This window comes from Diplotaxodon limnothrissa, linkage group LG3 (genome assembly GCF_057381915.1).
Source record: "Diplotaxodon limnothrissa isolate DT_005_m linkage group LG3, D_limnothrissa_male_GT1.1, whole genome shotgun sequence".
Lineage (NCBI taxonomy): Eukaryota > Metazoa > Chordata > Actinopteri > Cichliformes > Cichlidae > Diplotaxodon > Diplotaxodon limnothrissa.
Window position 1 is genome coordinate 37,218,642 of NC_140598.1, and position 15,334 is coordinate 37,233,975.

The following is a 15,334-nucleotide window of genomic DNA, read 5'->3' on the forward strand; positions in this document are numbered from 1 at the left end:
ATGACAAGATGAAACTACAATTCCCAACCGACAAAGGGGAAGTAGCTCAAATGGGAGAGCGCTTGCTTAGCATGCGAGAGGTAGCGGGATCGATACCCGCATTCTCCAGTGACCCTTTGCACATCCCCGAGCAGCCCACCAGCAGGTTCTGTAGCCAGTCCATTGGTTTTGTCTCATTATGTCTATGACTTTACTCATTATACTCACTTTTCAAGGCTTTGTGTCATCACTTCAGGGAAGCATTCAAAGGAAAAGAAAAAGTAATGTTGTCGTGTAAATAAGAATGCTAGGGGTGCTAGACCAATGGCAAAGGAAAAGCCTTATAGTGAGTTCAAGGTGAGCCTTGACACTAAGCATGGAGAAAGGGACTTGTACCAATTGGTATGGCAGAGAGATGAAGCTGGAAAGGATGGACAGCAGTTTAAAGTCATTAAGGGTGGAAATGGTAATGTGCTAACAAGGGAAGGAGTACTTTGAAGGGAAGATGTGGGTGGAGACCAAATAAAGGGGTGATTTGTGACACCAGGATAGCAGCAGGTGTGAAAGGCAAGCTTTACAGGACGGTGGTGAGAACTGCTCTGATGTATTGTTTTATGACTGTGGCACGGAGGAAAAGACGAGAGGCCGAGATGGAGTTGTCAGAGTTGAAGATGGTAAGTTTTTTTATGTTGGGAGTGTCCAGGATGGAAAAAGATTAGAACTGACTATGTCAGAGGGACAGCTGGGGTTGAGCGGTTTGGAGACAAAGTTAGACCGGTAAGGCTGCGGTGGTTTGGAAATGTGCAGAGGAGGAAAATAAGATATACTGGGAAAAGGGTGTAAAATATGGAGCTGCTAGGCAGGAGGAAAAGAAAAATACAGAAGAGAAAATTCATGGATCTAGTTGAGGAGGACATGAAGAGGGTTGCTGTGACAGAGGAGAATGCTAGGGGCAGGGTGAGATGGAGGCAGATGATCCACTCTGGCAACCCCCAAGAAGAACAGGCTCAAAGAAGAAGCCAGCATCACTCCAGGCTTCTACCAAAGTGTTACGCAGCCCCTCGTCGGGGATCTGGAGTAGATTTCCCTGCGTCGATACACTAGCGCTCAGCTCGCATTTTGTCCATCCAGACTACATGGTCACAGAATAAATTCCCAATTCTGCTGGCAAAGAAGTTGCAGCCACGAGATGAGGTGGCCGAGAGGTTAAGGCGATGGACTGCTAATCCATTGTACTCTGCACGCGTGGGTTCGAATCCCATCCTCGTCGAGTCCTCTTTCTACTTATCTTAATGCATGTTGTGAGATTGGCTGCCAAAGTAGGCATGATGCAATGCCTCAGCTCTTCTTTGGCTCAGTACTCCCTATAATTCACCATGTGGTCTTGTTGCACAGGTCACGTTAAAGAGAATGGTCTGCTAATACAATGGCCAAAAGATACTTTGTTTCCAGAATAGTCAGTGCTCCAAACGAACGCATGTGGCTTCCTTTGGCAAATGTTTATTTGCACGTCTCCTCTGATTACCTTTCAGGTACTGTCAGGTTAACGCTGGCTTTAAACCTCATCAGTGTTTGTCCATCTGAGGTGATTGTCTCCCCTCTTACCTTCACAATACTGGCCGATGGCAGCCAAGAGTCACGCAGCAATGCCCCCAGTCCAGTCTGACATCTCTTTTTCTCCAGAAGCAGCTGAAAGGTGCTTCCACAAACGGTGACAGTCTCCCAGCATAATGTGTAGTGCCCAGACTAGAGTTGGTCCTTAATGTCTCGTATGCGCAGTGATTCTACCACGGGGTCTTGTTGTAGCTGGCATGCCCAGAAACCCATGAAGGCGAGGCGTCCTTTTTAGATCCGCCGGAGTTAAAGGTCCATATGACAAGATGAAGCTACAATCCCCAACCGACAAAGGGGAATTAGCTCAAATGGGAGAGCGCTCGCTTAGCATGCGAGAGGTAGCGGGATCGATACCCGCATTCTCCAGTGACCCTTTGCACATCCCCGAGATGCCCACCAGCAAATTCTGCATCCAATCCATTGGTTTTGTCTCATTATGTCTATGACTTTACTCATTATACTCACTTTTCAAGGCTTTGTGTCATCACTTCAGGGAAGCATTCAAAGGAAAAGAAAAAGTAATGTTGTCGTGTAAATAAGAATGCTAGGGGTGCTAGACCAATGGCAAAGGAAAAGCCTTATAGTGAGTTCAAGGTGAGCCTTGACACTAAGCATGGAGAAAGGGACTTGTACCAATTGGTATGGCAGAGAGATGAAGCTGGAAAGGATGGACAGCAGTTTAAAGTCATTAAGGGTGGAAATGGTAATGTGCTAACAAGGGAAGGAGTACTTTGAAGGGAAGATGTGGGTGGAGACCAAATAAAGGGGTGATTTGTGACACCAGGATAGCAGCAGGTGTGAAAGGCAAGCTTTACAGGACGGTGGTGAGAACTGCTCTGATGTATTGTTTTATGACTGTGGCACGGAGGAAAAGACGAGAGGCCGAGATGGAGTTGTCAGAGTTGAAGATGGTAAGTTTTTTTATGTTGGGAGTGTCCAGGATGGAAAAAGATTAGAACTGACTATGTCAGAGGGACAGCTGGGGTTGAGCGGTTTGGAGACAAAGTTAGACCGGTAAGGCTGCGGTGGTTTGGAAATGTGCAGAGGAGGAAAATAAGATATACTGGGAAAAGGGTGTAAAATATGGAGCTGCTAGGCAGGAGGAAAAGAAAAATACAGAAGAGAAAGTTCATGGATCTAGTTGAGGAGGACATGAAGAGGGTTGCTGTGACAGAGGAGAATGCTAGGGGCAGGGTGAGATGGAGGCAGATGATCCACTCTGGCAACCCCCAAGAAGAACAGGCTCAAAGAAGAAGCCAGCATCACTCCAGGCTTCTACCAAAGTGTTACGCAGCCCCTCGTGGGGGATCTGGAGTAGATTTCCCTGCGTCGATACACTAGCGCTCAGCTCGCCTTTTGTCCATCCAGACTACATGGTCACAGAATAAATTCCCAATTCTGCTGGCAAAGAAACTGCAGCCACGAGATGAGGTGGCCGAGAGGTTAAGGCAATGGACTGCTAATCCATTGTGCTCTGCACGCGTGGGTTCGAATCCCATCCTCGTCGAGTCCTCTTTCTACTTATCTTAATGCATGTTGTGAGATTGGCTGCCAAAGAAGGCATGATGCAATGCCTCAGCTCTTCTTTGGCTCAGTACTCCCTATAGTTCACCATGTGGTCTTGTTGCACAGGTCACGTTAAAGAGAATGGTCTGCTAATACAATGGCCAAAAGATACTTTGTTTCCAGAATAGTCAGTGCTCCAAACGAACGCATGTGGCTTCCTTTGGCAAATGTTTATTTGCACGTCTCCTCTGAGTACCTTTCAGGTACTCTCAGGTTAACGCTGGCTTTAAACCTCATCAGTGTTTGTCCATCTGAGGTGATTGTCTCCCCTCTTACCTTCACAATACTGGCCGATGGCAGCCAAGAGTCACGCAGCAATGCCCCCAGTCCAGTCTGACATCTCTTTTTCTCCAGAAGCAGCTGAAAGGTGCTTCCACAAACGGTGACAGTCTCCCAGCATAATGTGTAGTGCCCAGACTAGAGTTGGTCCTTAATGTCTCGTATGCGCAGTGATTCTACCACGGGGTCTTGTTGTAGCTGGCATGCCCAGAAACCCATGAAGGCGAGGCGTCCTTTTTAGATCCGCCGGAGTTAAAGGTCCATATGACAAGATGAAGCTACAATCCCCAACCGACAAAGGGGAATTAGCTCAAATGGGAGAGCGCTCGCTTTGCATGCGAGAGGTAGCGGGATCGATACCCGCATTCTCCAGTGACCCTTTGCACATCCCCGAGATGCCCACCAGCAAATTCTGCATCCAATCCATTGGTTTTGTTTCATTATGTCTATGACTTTACTCATTATACTCACTTTTCAAGACTTTGTGTCATCACTTCAGGGAAGCATTCAAAGGAAAAGGAAGGAAAAGAAAAAGTAATGTTGTCGTGTAAATAAGAATGCTAGGGGTGCTAGACCAATGGCAAAGGAAAAGCCTTATAGTGAGTTCAAGGTGAGCCTTGACACTAAGCATGGAGAAAGGGACTTGTACCAATTGGTATGGCAGAGAGATGAAGCTGGAAAGGATGGACAGCAGTTTAAAGTCATTAAGGGTGGAAATGGTAATGTGCTAACAAGGGAAGGAGTACTTTGAAGGGAAGATGTGGGTGGAGACCAAATAAAGGGGTGATTTGTGACACCAGGATAGCAGCAGGTGTGAAAGGCAAGCTTTACAGGACGGTGGTGAGAACTGCTCTGATGTATTGTTTTATGACTGTGGCACGGAGGAAAAGACGAGAGGCCGAGATGGAGTTGTCAGAGTTGAAGATGGTAAGTTTTTTTATGTTGGGAGTGTCCAGGATGGAAAAAGATTAGAACTGACTATGTCAGAGGGACAGCTGGGGTTGAGCGGTTTGGAGACAAAGTTAGACCGGTAAGGCTGCGGTGGTTTGGAAATGTGCAGAGGAGGAAAATAAGATATACTGGGAAAAGGGTGTAAAATATGGAGCTGCTAGGCAGGAGGAAAAGAAAAATACAGAAGAGAAAGTTCATGGATCTAGTTGAGGAGGACATGAAGAGGGTTGCTGTGACAGAGGAGAATGCTAGGGGCAGGGTGAGATGGAGGCAGATGATCCACTCTGGCAACCCCCAAGAAGAACAGGCTCAAAGAAGAAGCCAGCATCACTCCAGGCTTCTACCAAAGTGTTACGCAGCCCCTCGTCGGGGATCTGGAGTAGATTTCCCTGCGTCGATACACTAGCGCTCAGCTCGCATTTTGTCCATCCAGACTACATGGTCACAGAATAAATTCCCAATTCTGCTGGCAAAGAAGTTGCAGCCACGAGATGAGGTGGCCGAGAGGTTAAGGCGATGGACTGCTAATCCATTGTACTCTGCACGCGTGGGTTCGAATCCCATCCTCGTCGAGTCCTCTTTCTACTTATCTTAATGCATGTTGTGAGATTGGCTGCCAAAGTAGGCATGATGCAATGCCTCAGCTCTTCTTTGGCTCAGTACTCCCTATAGTTCACCATGTGGTCTTGTTGCACAGGTCACGTTAAAGAGAATGGTCTGCTAATACAATGGCCAAAAGATACTTTGTTTCCAGAATAGTCAGTGCTCCAAACGAACGCATGTGGCTTCCTTTGGCAAATGTTTATTTGCACGTCTCCTCTGATTACCTTTCAGGTACTGTCAGGTTAACGCTGGCTTTAAACCTCATCAGTGTTTGTCCATCTGAGGTGATTGTCTCCCCTCTTACCTTCACAATACTGGCCGATGGCAGCCAAGAGTCACGCAGCAATGCCCCCAGTCCAGTCTGACATCTCTTTTTCTCCAGAAGCAGCTGAAAGGTGCTTCCACAAACGGTGACAGTCTCCCAGCATAATGTGTAGTGCCCAGACTAGAGTTGGTCCTTAATGTCTCGTATGCGCAGTGATTCTACCACGGGGTCTTGTTGTAGCTGGCATGCCCAGAAACCCATGAAGGCGAGGCGTCCTTTTTAGATCCGCCGGAGTTAAAGGTCCATATGACAAGATGAAGCTACAATCCCCAACCGACAAAGGGGAATTAGCTCAAATGGGAGAGCGCTCGCTTAGCATGCGAGAGGTAGCGGGATCGATACCCGCATTCTCCAGTGACCCTTTGCACATCCCCGAGATGCCCACCAGCAAATTCTGCATCCAATCCATTGGTTTTGTCTCATTATGTCTATGACTTTACTCATTATACTCACTTTTCAAGACTTTGTGTCATCACTTCAGGGAAGCATTCAAAGGAAAAGGAAGGAAAAGAAAAAGTAATGTTGTCGTGTAAATAAGAATGCTAGGGGTGCTAGACCAATGGCAAAGGAAAAGCCTTATAGTGAGTTCAAGGTGAGCCTTGACACTAAGCATGGAGAAAGGGACTTGTACCAATTGGTATGGCAGAGAGATGAAGCTGGAAAGGATGGACAGCAGTTTAAAGTCATTAAGGGTGGAAATGGTAATGTGCTAACAAGGGAAGGAGTACTTTGAAGGGAAGATGTGGGTGGAGACCAAATAAAGGGGTGATTTGTGACACCAGGATAGCAGCAGGTGTGAAAGGCAAGCTTTACAGGACGGTGGTGAGAACTGCTCTGATGTATTGTTTTATGACTGTGGCACGGAGGAAAAGACGAGAGGCCGAGATGGAGTTGTCAGAGTTGAAGATGGTAAGTTTTTTTATGTTGGGAGTGTCCAGGATGGAAAAAGATTAGAACTGACTATGTCAGAGGGACAGCTGGGGTTGAGCGGTTTGGAGACAAAGTTAGACCGGTAAGGCTGCGGTGGTTTGGAAATGTGCAGAGGAGGAAAATAAGATATACTGGGAAAAGGGTGTAAAATATGGAGCTGCTAGGCAGGAGGAAAAGAAAAATACAGAAGAGAAAGTTCATGGATCTAGTTGAGGAGGACATGAAGAGGGTTGCTGTGACAGAGGAGAATGCTAGGGGCAGGGTGAGATGGAGGCAGATGATCCACTCTGGCAACCCCCAAGAAGAACAGGCTCAAAGAAGAAGCCAGCATCACTCCAGGCTTCTACCAAAGTGTTACGCAGCCCCTCGTGGGGGATCTGGAGTAGATTTCCCTGCGTCGATACACTAGCGCTCAGCTCGCCTTTTGTCCATCCAGACTACATGGTCACAGAATAAATTCCCAATTCTGCTGGCAAAGAAACTGCAGCCACGAGATGAGGTGGCCGAGAGGTTAAGGCAATGGACTGCTAATCCATTGTGCTCTGCACGCGTGGGTTCGAATCCCATCCTCGTCGAGTCCTCTTTCTACTTATCTTAATGCATGTTGTGAGATTGGCTGCCAAAGAAGGCATGATGCAATGCCTCAGCTCTTCTTTGGCTCAGTACTCCCTATAGTTCACCATGTGGTCTTGTTGCACAGGTCACGTTAAAGAGAATGGTCTGCTAATACAATGGCCAAAAGATACTTTGTTTCCAGAATAGTCAGTGCTCCAAACGAACGCATGTGGCTTCCTTTGGCAAATGTTTATTTGCACGTCTCCTCTGAGTACCTTTCAGGTACTGTCAGGCTAACGCTGGCTTTAAACCTCATCAGTGTTTGTCCATCTGAGGTGATTGTCTCCCCTCTTACCTTCACAATACTGGCCGATGGCAGCCAAGAGTCACGCAGCAATGCCCCCAGTCCAGTCTGACATCTCTTTTTCTCCAGAAGCAGCTGAAAGGTGCTTCCACAAACGGTGACAGTCTCCCAGCATAATGTGTAGTGCCCAGACTAGAGTTGGTCCTTAATGTCTCGTATGCGCAGTGATTCTACCACGGGGTCTTGTTGTAGCTGGCATGCCCAGAAACCCATGAAGGCGAGGCGTCCTTTTTAGATCCGCCGGAGTTAAAGGTCCATATGACAAGATGAAGCTACAATCCCCAACCGACAAAGGGGAATTAGCTCAAATGGGAGAGCGCTCGCTTAGCATGCGAGAGGTAGCGGGATCGATACCCCCATTCTCCAGTGACCCTTTGCACATCCCCGAGATGCCCACCAGCAAATTCTGCATCCAATCCATTGGCTTTGTCTCATTATGTCTATGACTTTACTCATTATACTCACTTTTCAAGACTTTGTGTCATCACTTCAGGGAAGCATTCAAAGGAAAAGGAAGGAAAAGAAAAAGTAATGTTGTCGTGTAAATAAGAATGCTAGGGGTGCTAGACCAATGGCAAAGGAAAAGCCTTATAGTGAGTTCAAGGTGAGCCTTGACACTAAGCATGGAGAAAGGGACTTGTACCAATTGGTATGGCAGAGAGATGAAGCTGGAAAGGATGGACAGCAGTTTAAAGTCATTAAGGGTGGAAATGGTAATGTGCTAACAAGGGAAGGAGTACTTTGAAGGGAAGATGTGGGTGGAGACCAAATAAAGGGGTGATTTGTGACACCAGGATAGCAGCAGGTGTGAAAGGCAAGCTTTACAGGACGGTGGTGAGAACTGCTCTGATGTATTGTTTTATGACTGTGGCACGGAGGAAAAGACGAGAGGCCGAGATGGAGTTGTCAGAGTTGAAGATGGTAAGTTTTTTTTATGTTGGGAGTGTCCAGGATGGAAAAAGATTAGAACTGACTATGTCAGAGGGACAGCTGGGGTTGAGCGGTTTGGAGACAAAGTTAGACCGGTAAGGCTGCGGTGGTTTGGAAATGTGCAGAGGAGGAAAATAAGATATACTGGGAAAAGGGTGTAAAATATGGAGCTGCTAGGCAGGAGGAAAAGAAAAATACAGAAGAGAAAGTTCATGGATCTAGTTGAGGAGGACATGAAGAGGGTTGCTGTGACAGAGGAGAATGCTAGGGGCAGGGTGAGATGGAGGCAGATGATCCACTCTGGCAACCCCCAAGAAGAACAGGCTCAAAGAAGAAGCCAGCATCACTCCAGGCTTCTACCAAAGTGTTACGCAGCCCCTCGTGGGGGATGTGGAGTAGATTTCCCTGCGTCGATACACTAGCGCTCAGCTCGCATTTTGTCCATCCAGACTACATGGTCACAGAATAAATTCCCAATTCTGCTGGCAAAGAAACTGCAGCCACGAGATGAGGTGGCCGAGAGGTTAAGGCGATGGACTGCTAATCCATTGTGCTCTGCACGCGTGGGTTCGAATCCCATCCTCGTCGAGTCCTCTTTCTACTTATCTTAATGCATGTTGTGAGATTGGCTGCCAAAGTAGGCATGATGCAATGCCTCAGCTCTTCTTTGGCTCAGTACTCCCTATAGTTCACCATGTGGTCTTGTTGCACAGGTCACGTTAAAGAGAATGGTCTGCTAATACAATGGCCAAAAGATACTTTGTTTCCAGAATAGTCAGTGCTCCAAACGAACGCATGTGGCTTCCTTTGGCAAATGTTTATTTGCACGTCTCCTCTGAGTACCTTTCAGGTACTGTCAGGCTAACGCTGGCTTTAAACCTCATCAGTGTTTGTCCATCTGAGGTGATTGTCTCCCCTCTTACCTTCACAATACTGGCCGATGGCAGCCAAGAGTCACGCAGCAATGCCCCCAGTCCAGTCTGACATCTCTTTTTCTCCAGAAGCAGCTGAAAGGTGCTTCCACAAACGGTGACAGTCTCCCAGCATAATGTGTAGTGCCCAGACTAGAGTTGGTCCTTAATGTCTCGTATGCGCAGTGATTCTACCACGGGGTCTTGTTGTAGTTGGCATGCCCAGAAACCCATGAAGGCGAGGCGTCCTTTTTAGATCCGCCGGAGTTAAAGGTCCATATGACAAGATGAAGCTACAATCCCCAACCGACAAAGGGGAATTAGCTCAAATGGGAGAGCGCTCGCTTAGCATGCGAGAGGTAGCGGGATCGATACCCGCATTCTCCAGTGACCCTTTGCACATCCCCGAGATGCCCACCAGCAAATTCTGCATCCAATCCATTGGTTTTGTCTCATTATGTCTATGATTTTACTCATTATACTCACTTTTCAAGGCTTTGTGTCATCACTTCAGGGAAGCATTCAAAGGAAAAGAAAAAGTAATGTTGTCGTGTAAATAAGAATGCTAGGGGTGCTAGACCAATGGCAAAGGAAAAGCCTTATAGTGAGTTCAAGGTGAGCCTTGACACTAAGCATGGAGAAAGGGACTTGTACCAATTGGTATGGCAGAGAGATGAAGCTGGAAAGGATGGACAGCAGTTTAAAGTCATTAAGGGTGGAAATGGTAATGTGCTAACAAGGGAAGGAGTACTTTGAAGGGAAGATGTGGGTGGAGACCAAATAAAGGGGTGATTTGTGACACCAGGATAGCAGCAGGTGTGAAAGGCAAGCTTTACAGGACGGTGGTGAGAACTGCTCTGATGTATTGTTTTATGACGGTGGCACGGAGGAAAAGACGAGAGGCCGAGATGGAGTTGTCAGAGTTGAAGATGGTAAGTTTTTTTATGTTGGGAGTGTCCAGGATGGAAAAAGATTAGAACTGACTATGTCAGAGGGACAGCTGGGGTTGAGCGGTTTGGAGACAAAGTTAGACCGGTAAGGCTGCGGTGGTTTGGAAATGTGCAGAGGAGGAAAATAAGATATACTGGGAAAAGGGTGTAAAATATGGAGCTGCTAGGCAGGAGGAAAAGAAAAATACAGAAGAGAAAGTTCATGGATCTAGTTGAGGAGGACATGAAGAGGGTTGCTGTGACAGAGGAGAATGCTAGGGGCAGGGTGAGATGGAGGCAGATGATCCACTCTGGCAACCCCCAAGAAGAACAGGCTCAAAGAAGAAGCCAGCATCACTCCAGGCTTCTACCAAAGTGTTACGCAGCCCCTCGTGGGGGATGTGGAGTAGATTTCCCTGCGTCGATACACTAGCGCTCAGCTCGCATTTTGTCCATCCAGACTACATGGTCACAGAATAAATTCCCAATTCTGCTGGAAAACAAACTGCAGCCACAAGATGAGGTGGCCGAGAGGTTAAGGCGATGGACTGCTAATCCATTGTGCTCTGCACGCGTGGGTTCGAATCCCATCCTCGTCGAGTCCTCTTTCTACTTATCTTAATGCATGTTGTGAGATTGGCTGCCAAAGTAGGCATGATGCAATGCCTCAGCTCTTCTTTGGCTCAGTACTCCCTATAGTTCACCATGTGGTCTTGTTGCACAGGTCACGTTAAAGAGAATGGTCTGCTAATACAATGGCCAAAAGATACTTTGTTTCCAGAATAGTCAGTGCTCCAAACGAACGCATGTGGCTTCCTTTGGCAAATGTTTATTTGCACGTCTCCTCTGAGTACCTTTCAGGTACTGTCAGGTTAACGCTGGCTTTAAACCTCATCAGTGTTTGTCCATCTGAGGTGATTGTCTCCCCTCTTACCTTCACAATACTGGCCGATGGCAGCCAAGAGTCACGCAGCAATGCCCCCAGTCCAGTCTGACATCTCTTTTTCTCCAGAAGCAGCTGAAAGGTGCTTCCACAAACGGTGACAGTCTCCCAGCATAATGTGTAGTGCCCAGACTAGAGTTGGTCCTTAATGTCTCGTATGCGCAGTGATTCTACCACGGGGTCTTGTTGTAGTTGGCATGCCCAGAAACCCATGAAGGCGAGGCGTCCTTTTTAGATCCCCCGGAGTTAAAGGTCCATATGACAAGATGAAGCTACAATCCCCAACCGACAAAGGGGAATTAGCTCAAATGGGAGAGCGCTCGCTTAGCATGCGAGAGGTAGCGGGATCGATACCCGCATTCTCCAGTGACCCTTTGCACATCCCCGAGCAGCCCACCAGCAGGTTCTGAAGCCAGTCCATTGGTTTTGTCTCATTATGTCTATGACTTTACTCATTATACTCACTTTTCAAGGCTTTGTGTCATCACTTCAGGGAAGCATTCAAAGGAAAAGGAAGGAAAAGAAAAAGTAATGTTGTCGTGTAAATAAGAATGCTAGGGGTGCTAGACCAATGGCAAAGGAAAAGCCTTATAGTGAGTTCAAGGTGAGCCTTGACACTAAGCATGGAGAAAGGGACTTGTACCAATTGGTATGGCAGAGAGATGAAGCTGGAAAGGATGGACAGCAGTTTAAAGTCATTAAGGGTGGAAATGGTAATGTGCTAACAAGGGAAGGAGTACTTTGAAGGGAAGATGTGGGTGGAGACCAAATAAAGGGGTGATTTGTGACACCAGGATAGCAGCAGGTGTGAAAGGCAAGCTTTACAGGACGGTGGTGAGAACTGCTCTGATGTATTGTTTTATGACGGTGGCACGGAGGAAAAGACGAGAGGCCGAGATGGAGTTGTCAGAGTTGAAGATGGTAAGTTTTTTTATGTTGGGAGTGTCCAGGATGGAAAAAGATTAGAACTGACTATGTCAGAGGGACAGCTGGGGTTGAGCGGTTTGGAGACAAAGTTAGACCGGTAAGGCTGCAGTGGTTTGGAAATGTGCAGAGGAGGAAAATAAGATATACTGGGAAAAGGGTGTAAAATATGGAGCTGCTAGGCAGGAGGAAAAGAAAAATACAGAAGAGAAAGTTCATGGATCTAGTTGAGGAGGACATGAAGAGGGTTGCTGTGACAGAGGAGAATGCTAGGGGCAGGGTGAGATGGAGGCAGATGATCCACTCTGGCAACCCCCAAGAAGAACAGGCTCAAAGAAGAAGCCAGCATCACTCCAGGCTTCTACCAAAGTGTTACGCAGCCCCTCGTCGGGGATCTGGAGTAGATTTCCCTGCGTCGATACACTAGCGCTCAGCTCGCATTTTGTCCATCCAGACTACATGGTCACAGAATAAATTCCTAATTCTGCTGGCAAAGAAACTGCAGCCACGAGATGAGGTGGCCGAGAGGTTAAGGCGATGGACTGCTAATCCATTGTACTCTGCACGCGTGGGTTCGAATCCCATCCTCGTCGAGTCCTCTTTCTACTTATCTTAATGCATGTTGTGAGATTGGCTGCCAAAGTAGGCATGATGCAATACCTCAGCTCTTCTTTGGCTCAGTACTCCCTATAGTTCACCATGTGGTCTTGTTGCACAGGTCACGTTAAAGAGAATGGTCTGCCAATACAATGGCCAAAAGATACTTTGTTTCCAGAATAGTCAGTGCTCCAAACGAACGCATGTGGCTTCCTTTGGCAAATGTTTATTTGCACGTCTCCTCTGAGTACCTTTCAGGTACTGTCAGGCTAACGCTGGCTTTAAACCTCATCAGTGTTTGTCCATCTGAGGTGATTGTCTCCCCTCTTACCTTCACAATACTGGCCGATGGCAGCCAAGAGTCACGCAGCAATGCCCCCAGTCCAGTCTGACATCTCTTTTTCTCCAGAAGCAGCTGAAAGGTGCTTCCACAAACGGTGACAGTCTCCCAGCATAATGTGTAGTGCCCAGACTAGAGTTGGTCCTTAATGTCTCGTATGCGCAGTGATTCTACCACGGGGTCTTGTTGTAGTTGGCATGCCCAGAAACCCATGAAGGCGAGGCGTCCTTTTTAGATCCGCCGGAGTTAAAGGTCCATATGACAAGATGAAGCTACAATCCCCAACTGACAAAGGGGAATTAGCTCAAATGGGAGAGCGCTCGCTTAGCATGCGAGAGGTAGCGGGATCGATACCCGCATTCTCCAGTGACCCTTTGCACATCCCCGAGATGCCCACCAGCAAATTCTGCATCCAATCCATTGGTTTTGTCTCATTATGTCTATGACTTTACTCATTATACTCACTTTTCAAGGCTTTGTGTCATCACTTCAGGGAAGCATTCAAAGGAAAAGAAAAAGTAATGTTGTCGTGTAAATAAGAATGCTAGGGGTGCTAGACCAATGGCAAAGGAAAAGCCTTATAGTGAGTTCAAGGTGAGCCTTGACACTAAGCATGGAGAAAGGGACTTGTACCAATTGGTATGGCAGAGAGATGAAGCTGGAAAGGATGGACAGCAGTTTAAAGTCATTAAGGGTGGAAATGGTAATGTGCTAACAAGGGAAGGAGTACTTTGAAGGGAAGATGTGGGTGGAGACCAAATAAAGGGGTGATTTGTGACACCAGGATAGCAGCAGGTGTGAAAGGCAAGCTTTACAGGACGGTGGTGAGAACTGCTCTGATGTATTGTTTTATGACTGTGGCACGGAGGAAAAGACGAGAGGCCGAGATGGAGTTGTCAGAGTTGAAGATGGTAAGTTTTTTTATGTTGGGAGTGTCCAGGATGGAAAAAGATTAGAACTGACTATGTCAGAGGGACAGCTGGGGTTGAGCGGTTTGGAGACAAAGTTAGACCGGTAAGGCTGCGGTGGTTTGGAAATGTGCAGAGGAGGAAAATAAGATATACTGGGAAAAGGGTGTAAAATATGGAGCTGCTAGGCAGGAGGAAAAGAAAAATACAGAAGAGAAAGTTCATGGATCTAGTTGAGGAGGACATGAAGAGGGTTGCTGTGACAGAGGAGAATGCTAGGGGCAGGGTGAGATGGAGGCAGATGATCCACTCTGGCAACCCCCAAGAAGAACAGGCTCAAAGAAGAAGCCAGCATCACTCCAGGCTTCTACCAAAGTGTTACGCAGCCCCTCGTGGGGGATGTGGAGTAGATTTCCCTGCGTCGATACACTAGCGCTCAGCTCGCATTTTGTCCATCTAGACTACATGGTCACAGAATAAATTCCCAATTCTGCTGGCAAAGAAATTGGAGCCACGAGATGAGGTGGCCGAGAGGTTAAGGCGATGGACTGCTAATCCATTGTGCTCTGCACGCGTGGGTTCGAATCCCATCCTCGTCGAGTCCTCTTTCTACTTATCTTAATGCATGTTGTGAGATTGGCTGCCAAAGTAGGCATGATGCAATGCCTCAGCTCTTCTTTGGCTCAGTACTCCCTATAGTTCACCATGTGGTCTTGTTGCACAGGTCACGTTAAAGAGAATGGTCTGCTAATACAATGGCCAAAAGATACTTTGTTTCCAGAATAGTCAGTCCTCCAAACGAACGCATGTGGCTTCCTTTGGCAAATGTTTATTTGCACGTCTCCTCTGAGTACCTTTCAGGTACTGTCAGGTTAACGCTGGCTTTAAACCTCATCAGTGTTTGTCCATCTGAGGTGATTGTCTCCCCTCTTACCTTCACAATACTGGCCGATGGCAGCCAAGAGTCACGCAGCAATGCCCCCAGTCCAGTCTGACATCTCTTTTTCTCCAGAAGCAGCTGAAAGGTGCTTCCACAAACGGTGACAGTCTCCCAGCATAATGTGTAGTGCCCAGACTAGAGTTGGTCCTTAATGTCTCGTATGCGCAGTGATTCTACCACGGGGTCTTGTTGTAGTTGGCATGCCCAGAAACCCATGAAGGCGAGGCGTCCTTTTTAGATCCCCCGGAGTTAAAGGTCCATATGACAAGATGAAGCTACAATCCCCAAGGGACAAAGGGGAATTAGCTCAAATGGGAGAGCGCTCGCTTCGCATGCGAGAGGTAGCGGGATCGATACCCGCATTCTCCAGTGACCCTTTGCACATCCCCGAGCAGCCCACCAGCAGGTTCTGTAGCCAGTCCATTGGTTTTGTCTCATTATGTCTATGACTTTACTCATTATACTCACTTTTCAAGGCTTTGTGTCATCACTTCAGGGAAGCATTCAAAGGAAAAGAAAAAGTAATGTTGTCGTGTAAATAAGAATGCTAGGGGTGCTAGACCAATGGCAAAGGAAAAGCCTTATAGTGAGTTCAAGGTGAGCCTTGACACTAAGCATGGAGAAAGGGACTTGTACCAATTGGTATGGCAGAGAGATGAAGCTGGAAAGGATGGACAGCAGTTTAAAGTCATTAAGGGTGGAAATGGTAATGTGCTAACAAGGGAAGGAGTGCTTTGAAGGGAAGA

The 15,334-nt window shown here is 47.3% G+C and overlaps 15 non-coding genes across 15 annotated transcripts; all 15 read left to right on the forward strand.

Annotated features, from left to right (window-relative positions):
• The first annotated feature begins 1,167 nt into the window (after positions 1–1,167).
• On the forward strand, positions 1,168–1,249 carry trnas-gcu (transfer RNA serine (anticodon GCU)). The gene has a single exon. It is a non-coding gene; the product is annotated as a tRNA-Ser (tRNA).
• Positions 1,250–1,886: 637 nt separating this feature from the next.
• trnaa-agc (transfer RNA alanine (anticodon AGC)) lies at positions 1,887–1,959 on the forward strand. The gene has a single exon. It is a non-coding gene; the product is annotated as a tRNA-Ala (tRNA).
• Positions 1,960–3,018: 1,059 nt separating this feature from the next.
• Positions 3,019–3,100, forward strand: trnas-gcu (transfer RNA serine (anticodon GCU)). Its single transcript has one exon. It is a non-coding gene; the product is annotated as a tRNA-Ser (tRNA).
• Positions 3,101–3,737: 637 nt separating this feature from the next.
• Positions 3,738–3,810, forward strand: trnaa-ugc (transfer RNA alanine (anticodon UGC)). Its single transcript has one exon. It is a non-coding gene; the product is annotated as a tRNA-Ala (tRNA).
• Positions 3,811–4,879: 1,069 nt separating this feature from the next.
• Positions 4,880–4,961, forward strand: trnas-gcu (transfer RNA serine (anticodon GCU)). Its single transcript has one exon. It is a non-coding gene; the product is annotated as a tRNA-Ser (tRNA).
• A 637-nt stretch (positions 4,962–5,598) lies between these two features.
• trnaa-agc (transfer RNA alanine (anticodon AGC)) lies at positions 5,599–5,671 on the forward strand. Its single transcript has one exon. It is a non-coding gene; the product is annotated as a tRNA-Ala (tRNA).
• Positions 5,672–6,740: 1,069 nt separating this feature from the next.
• On the forward strand, positions 6,741–6,822 carry trnas-gcu (transfer RNA serine (anticodon GCU)). Its single transcript has one exon. It is a non-coding gene; the product is annotated as a tRNA-Ser (tRNA).
• A 1,780-nt stretch (positions 6,823–8,602) lies between these two features.
• trnas-gcu (transfer RNA serine (anticodon GCU)) lies at positions 8,603–8,684 on the forward strand. Its single transcript has one exon. It is a non-coding gene; the product is annotated as a tRNA-Ser (tRNA).
• Positions 8,685–9,321: 637 nt separating this feature from the next.
• On the forward strand, positions 9,322–9,394 carry trnaa-agc (transfer RNA alanine (anticodon AGC)). Its single transcript has one exon. It is a non-coding gene; the product is annotated as a tRNA-Ala (tRNA).
• A 1,059-nt stretch (positions 9,395–10,453) lies between these two features.
• trnas-gcu (transfer RNA serine (anticodon GCU)) lies at positions 10,454–10,535 on the forward strand. Its single transcript has one exon. It is a non-coding gene; the product is annotated as a tRNA-Ser (tRNA).
• Positions 10,536–11,172: 637 nt separating this feature from the next.
• On the forward strand, positions 11,173–11,245 carry trnaa-agc (transfer RNA alanine (anticodon AGC)). The gene has a single exon. It is a non-coding gene; the product is annotated as a tRNA-Ala (tRNA).
• A 1,069-nt stretch (positions 11,246–12,314) lies between these two features.
• trnas-gcu (transfer RNA serine (anticodon GCU)) lies at positions 12,315–12,396 on the forward strand. The gene has a single exon. It is a non-coding gene; the product is annotated as a tRNA-Ser (tRNA).
• A 637-nt stretch (positions 12,397–13,033) lies between these two features.
• On the forward strand, positions 13,034–13,106 carry trnaa-agc (transfer RNA alanine (anticodon AGC)). Its single transcript has one exon. It is a non-coding gene; the product is annotated as a tRNA-Ala (tRNA).
• Positions 13,107–14,165: 1,059 nt separating this feature from the next.
• trnas-gcu (transfer RNA serine (anticodon GCU)) lies at positions 14,166–14,247 on the forward strand. The gene has a single exon. It is a non-coding gene; the product is annotated as a tRNA-Ser (tRNA).
• Positions 14,248–14,884: 637 nt separating this feature from the next.
• trnaa-cgc (transfer RNA alanine (anticodon CGC)) lies at positions 14,885–14,957 on the forward strand. Its single transcript has one exon. It is a non-coding gene; the product is annotated as a tRNA-Ala (tRNA).
• The last annotated feature ends 377 nt before the right edge of the window (positions 14,958–15,334 follow it).